Source organism: Lontra canadensis, unplaced genomic scaffold, assembly GCF_010015895.1.
Source record: "Lontra canadensis isolate GAN:19392208 unplaced genomic scaffold, GSC_riverotter_1.0 scaffold37, whole genome shotgun sequence".
NCBI lineage: Eukaryota > Metazoa > Chordata > Mammalia > Carnivora > Mustelidae > Lontra > Lontra canadensis.
Window position 1 is genome coordinate 1,062,940 of NW_022631031.1, and position 7,030 is coordinate 1,069,969.

Below are 7,030 nucleotides of genomic sequence, written 5' to 3' on the forward strand. Positions count from 1 at the left end.
CTCAAACCTCTTGACACCACTCTGATGTACCCATTACCCATGCTTTCTAATTGAGTTAATGTTCCCTTCTTCACAGTTAGACTGTACTTCCTGAAGGCAGGAAACGAATGTCCTTCATCTTTATATTCTCAAGGCAGCTAGTGAAGATATATATCCCCACTATGCTGCTGTTGAACAAATAAGTTAAATATATATCATTCAGAAAGAATTAGTTGCTAACACTGAAATAGCAACTTCACACAGGGTCCAGACACTCATTTAAATTATATATCTTAAGCAAATCTGAAAAAAAGAAGGCACTCGTCTTTTGTGAAGTGCTCTAAAAGTAGTGTTCAAGGTATTTGCCTTGTTAGCTGGAGAGCTTCTTGAAGAACAGCACTATTCTGATTCCACTATTCGATGCATTGCTTACACTTTCATATCCTTTGGCTGCAGGAGTCGTCACTAAAGGATGCCTGGCGTGTGTGTTCATTTGGCACAGAGATCATGAAGTGAAATCAAGCCTTCTGAAACTCTATTACAAAATTCTAAAATTCTATTTTAAACTCTGTATTTAAACTCTATTACAAAATTCCATTACACATTCTAATTTTGATCCCAGAACCCTAACATCTCCCCGAAACCTACCACTCAAAGATGTAAATATGAGGCAGAGAAAGGTAAAGACAGTACATTCATGTAAAGACTTGTAATTGTGGATGAGAAACAATTTGCATGAATAACAATAAATCTCAGCAAATTAATTTTAACTATTAATTTCAATACCCACATATCAAAATGTACTTATCATTATGGATGTACTTTAAGTGAAGGTAATACTGTGAATATTGTGAAATCTGTAATTATAAATAATTTAGAGTTTGTAATCTATCATTGAATTACTTTTTAATAGCATCTTACCATTTTGCTTTTAAATGTTATTAATAATGTTTGATTGGATTCCCTCTTCTACCTCCTTTCTCTCCTCACAGATATTAACAAAGTAAGGAGTTCAAATGACTAACACAGTGGCAAGGAGCCTCCATATCAAGGAGGCTAGAAAAATGTACCCACTGTATGAATGACACCTAAAGAGCTGAGAAGATAAATCAGGGAAATTATTTGTGATCATGGAAATTCATGGAAATCATGCCCCAGGCTATCAAAGGGGAAGAGAAAAACTATCTGCATCTCTCCAAATAAACCCCCAATGACAGACTCCATTACAATTAGAAATCAGCACTGGCAAATTTGTATTCATTCCTCGTCATTCCTTTAAACCTCAGAGAAAGCATTGCCTCCCTGCATCTAATCCTTTCCCTAGATCTTAATGCCACCCCCCTCCCATCTCATTGGGAACCTGGCTTCATCACTTCTTTTTCTGTTTCTCAATCCTTTTTTCTCCCCAGGCTTTCTTATCTCAACTTATGAACACACTAGAACATCACACAATCTCCCCATCTTCCTCACCTGCCATCTTCCTTACCTCCTAGCTGTCACCCTTTTCTTCCTTTCTTTCTGTTCAGGAATATCAAAAGAGATATTTAGACTCTGCTATACTCACCTTTCATTTACTCGCAAACCTCTACAATTTGCCTTTCATTGAAAGTACCTTTCCTAATGCCTTCGCAGCCTTTTTTTTTTTTTAGATTTTATTTTCTTATTTGAAAGAGAGACAGACAGAAAGAGGGAGACACAGTGTGTGTGTGTGTGTGTGTGTGTGTGTGTGTGTGTGTGTGTGTGGTGGGGGGGAGAATGGAGCAAAGAGAGAGAAGGACAAGCAGACTTAGCACTGAGTGGGGAGCTGGAAATGAAACTGGATCCCAAGATTCTGAGATCACGTCCTGAGCCGAAATCAAGAGTGGGATGCTTAACTGACTGAGCCACCCAGGAGTCCCCATGGTAGCTACTTTTTAAAACACTATCTAAGAGACCCTTATTGGTCCTTCTTTTACCTTGAACCCTTTGCAACATTGGGCACTGGTGACCCTTTCTTCCTTCTTAATATTCTCTGTTCCTTGGACTTCCAGTATAATAATTTCTCCTGATCTTTCATAAAACCTGAACTTCAATTTTTTAAAATATTTTATTTATTTATTTGACAGAGATCACAAGTAGGCAGTGAGGCAGGCGGAGGGGGGGAAGCAGGCTCCCCGCTGAGCAGAAAAACGGATGCAGGGCTCAATCCCAGGACCCCGAGATCATGACCTGAGCCGAAGGCAGAGGCCCAACACACTGAGCCACCCAGGCGCCCCCTGAACTTTGATTTTAAAACCTGGTTCCATCACTTTCTCTGTGCAGCCTTGGCTAAGCTGTGTTAATTCAGGTGTTAGCTGTACTGAACTGATCAGCCTTTGACCCTTTCAGCTATCAGTCAGGGTCCCAGTGGGCAACAGAAGCCATAGTAAAGAGTCTAATCAAGGGAGGATTATAAGGGTCGTGAAGCATCAGGAAACCATTACCAGAGCCAGGATGGACCTGGAAACTCGATAAAGGAACTTTGCTCATGGAAGACTTCAGTTTACTGCCAAAACCACAGTGAAGCTGGGTTGGGCAGAGGTAAATGCCCTACTTCTTACTCCTACTATCCTCTGTCATCTTCTGCTGCTTTTCATTGGCCAAACCTAACTGGAAAGCCAGAGGATGGAGGAGGCTGGGAAATGCAAACTCTAAAGATCAGCCTCCTGGGACACACAGCAGGGCAGGGAAAAGCAGAGAATGAACCCAGACGGAGGACTAGCAGAAAACAACCAGTATGAGCACACTATCTACCACCCCCTTTATTCACTTAAAAAATTTAATGTGCTAGGAACTACTTAGGAACTACAGAGGATCCTAAGACAGAAAAGACGACCATTTTCATGGTGCTTTTGGTCTCCTTAGGGAAGACAGTAAAGCAATAACTATAAAAATTTCAGATTGTAGATACAAATTAAGAAAAGGAGTACCATAACTTCAGTGTAGACTCTATCTCTGAGATGACAGTAAAATTTGAAATTAATAAGGAAAGAAGGAAAAAATAAACTTTCTAAAAGCTAAGGGAAGCGCATTCAGACAAGGGAGATTAGCAAGGGCAGAGTGCAGACATCCTGAGGTAGAAACCAGTTTGGCTTATCCAAGGGAGAGACAGGAGGCCAGTGTGGCCAGAGGGAGGGTGATAGGAGATGAGGTAGGACTGGTTGGCAGAAGATAGATCGTAAAGGGCTTTGTAGACTTGGCAAGGAGCTGGGGTGTTTTTGCTAACACAACAGAAAGGTTTTAGGCTAGGGGTGGCAGGTTGGAGTGTTTGTAAGTTAAGACATACCTAATTTCCATTTGTAAAACATAGCTTCAGCGATTCTGTGAAAAATAAATTGTAGCAGGCAGGAATGGAAATGTCTTGTTATAGTCTGCATTGCCCTGACCAGAGCTCCCATGTTCAAGAGAACTGGGTGGTATTGTGTGTAGGGCAGTACTGTTTGTGTCAGGATGGGTGCCTGACACACAAGCAGCATGACTACAGACTGGCTGGCAGCCAATGATGAGGCTTAGAGATAAGGGGTCTTGCAACTGGACTGTGATCCTCTGAAATGTGGATGAAAGTATGAGAAGAGAATTAATTAGTAGTCAGTAGTGTGAGGACAGACCAAAGAGGTAGAGAAAAACATGGAGATCCAACGGGAAAGAAATAAGAGGACAGTTTCTAGAGGGGCCTTGGTTCCTAATAACTACTCATATATCCATATAAACACTTTTGCTTTCACTCTTTTAATGGAGGTGGTCTCTGGGTCTTTCTTACATGCAAAATTGTCTAATGAACACATTAATGTTCTCAAGATTTGATTCTTCTCATTTCCATCAGTCAGAAATAACAAAGATCTGTTCTGGTAACAAACAAACCCCTCAAATCTCAGTTGCCTAAAACAACCAGTGTTGATTTCTCATTCGCTTTAAATATCCATCATGAGGTGAATGGGATTCTTTTCTGCATCATCCTCTCTCTAAGACCAAGAATTACAGAGCATATATTCTGTGGAACATTGTTGATTGCCATGGCAAAGAGCAAAAAGAGTTCTGGAAGGTCTTGCATCAGCAATTAAATGCTATGCTCACAATTCATGACAGAATGTGTCAGGAGGCTCATCCCAACTACAAGGAAGCCAGGAAATGCAATCCTACTTGTATCTGATAAAGAACAGAAAGTATTTGATATACTCACCACCATTCACTCACCCATAACCATGGCTTTAACTGCTGCCTATACACCAATATCCAAATTTCTAAGAGATGTCCCATTGTCACTCCTTATCCATATTTTCAACTACCTACTGGAATGCCACAATTGGATTATATCATAGCTATTTCAAATCTCAAGTAATAATCCTTTATCTTTCCCAGAAACTTTCTGTATTCTTTCTCTTGGTCAGTGGTCCCATAATTGAGTCATTATACCAAATAAGAAACCCAGGGGGCACCTGGGTGGCTCAGTGGGTTAAGCCTCTGCCTTTGGCTCAGATCATGATCTCAGGGTCCTGGGATCAAGCCCCGCATCAGGCTCTCTGCTCAGCAGGGAGCCTAGTTCACTTCCTCTCTCTCTGCCTGCCCCTCTGCCTACTTGTGATCTCTGTCTGTCAAATAAATAAATAAAATCTTAAAAAATAAATAAATAAATAAAGTGCTTACTCCTCAGTGTTTAAGTAATGTGCCTACCTTGAAGAAATTCAGTCTACAGACAGAGAAAGTGATGTAGACTAAAAATTTCAACACAGTGGACAAATGTAATAATAATTATGTAGCAAACATGAGAGAAATAGAAAGGAAACATCAAACTGAGTGTGGTGCTGATGGGAAGGTAGTTTCGGAAATTTCTAGAAAGGAAGTAAAACTTCAGCTAAATGAGGATGCTCCTCCACGTGGGCCACAGCAGTTGGAAAAGATGAAGGAAGAAGCATGTGTCTGACATCACTGAGGTACTTTTCCTGACTCAGCCAAACCAAGGTGGATTGAGAGGAATGGCATGAAGCAGCAGGAACCAGATTAGTAAGAACCCAAAGTGTCCTGGTCAGTTATCGTGCAGGCAAGTGGTAGAAGGTCATCCACTGAAATAAGAAACTCAAAAGGAAGAGCAGGTCTTGTGGGGAAGATACTGTTGGGGTCGATTCCACGTTAAAACATGTTAACCCCCTAGGGCCTGCCTGGGCCTACTTAGCCATAGTGACTCCATGTTGCCTAGGTAGACATTTTGTTGTTTAATAAATGTCTCGACAGTTATTGATATCAGTTCCAGGTAACTGTTACTAAAACACACACCTAAAACAAGGCCATTTTGTTTATATCGGTTCCAGGTAACTATACCTAAAACAAAGCCATTTTGTTGTTTAATAAATGCCTCAACAGTTACTAGTATCCGTTCCAGGTAACCGTTACTAAAACACACAGGTAGGAGACATCCAATCAGCCAAAGCCACATATGTAGATGTCTGCGATTGTGCCCTATAAAAACTAGCCTGTAAAACCAAGGGGCGTCGCTCTCTTCGGAGGCGGCCCTGGTCGGTCAGTCTGACTTCTAATGCTTGGCACAGAATAAAGCTTTACTTAACTTCCACTTTGTCTCAGCCTCGTTTCCCTGGCCGGTCAGTCTAACTTCTAATGCTTGGCATAGAATAAAACTTTGCATAACTTTGTCTCAGTCTCGTTCCTTTGATAACGGACCCAACAATACTTTTAATTATAGATACCTCCCCATAGTTGAACACTGATTCCAGGCATACGGACAAGCATCTTACTTTATTACAGCTGACCCTTGAAAAATGAGGGGATCTGATCCCTATACAGTCAAAAATCCCTATATACCTTTTGACTGCCCCCCAAATGAACTACTAACAGCCTACTGCTGACTGGAAGCCTTACCAATGAAGATTTGTTGGTTAACACACTTTGTATATGTATTACGCAGTATATACCGATAATAAAATAAGCTAGAGAAAAGAGGTTATTAAGCACATCATAAGGAAGAGAAAACTAATTTACAGTACTGTAGTATATTGAAAAAAATCTGAGTGTAAGTGGACTCACAGTTCAAACCACTGTTGTTCAAGGGTCAGTTGTATCTTATTTAATCCTCACAAGTTTATGTCAAGTTGTTCTTATCTTCATTTTGCGATTTAAACGCAAACCCTGAGATTCAGAGTTTAATGACTTGATCACTCCCACACTAAACGTTTTGCACTGGAGCCCAAGTTGCTATGGAGCAAGCCATGCTAAGTTTAAGGCGCCTACAGGAACTGCACCCGCATGTGTCCACAGGCTGGACAAAGGAAGGACGGGCTTGGGGGTCATCAGAACAAGGGAAATATGGTGGGATCAAAGTTATAGGTGTGGATGAGATGGTCTAACCAACCCTAAAAAAGAAGTAAAGAGGACCCGGGTAACATTAAACTAAAAAGACGAAAGGTGGATAAGAAACCAGCAAGAGTTTGGGGAGCCTTTTGACAGCCTTTCCATGAATCTGTTTGAGAAGTCCCTAGTCCAAGTGTCTAGTACTTGGTAAAGGACCTCTGGGTCAGAAAGGGCATTCTGTCAAGGGTGGGCCTTTCTACCTAATTACTCCATCTCCAGAAGGATCTGATACCCCCATGGGGACTGGGGAGGTAAAAATGAGCAAATTCTCCTCAGAGCAAATCAAGAACTCTTCTTCCTCCAGTGTCGCCTAAAGAGCAGTGGATGTGAGCGTCCCACAAGCTGTTCGCTTGAATCAGAGGTTACTGCAGAAACGACCAATGGGCAAGGATCCAAGCAGCTTGGCGGACTGGGACTGGGTCCGAGGTTGAGGGGCGGGAGAGCGCGCGCCCTGACACGCAGGCAAGCGCGCGCCCGCCAGGAAAGGTCGGGAGCGCGCCTGGCCCCAGCCCCTCACCGAACTCTCTACTTCGCTGACACCTCTTTCCCTCTCCCGTACCTGCGTCCCCTCGGATCCTTCTCTTCTCCCAGCAACTCCTCTCAGCAGCCCCAGCGCGAGACCGCCCCCGCGGTCGCCACCGGCCCCCTCCTCACCATCCCTGCCACTGGCCCG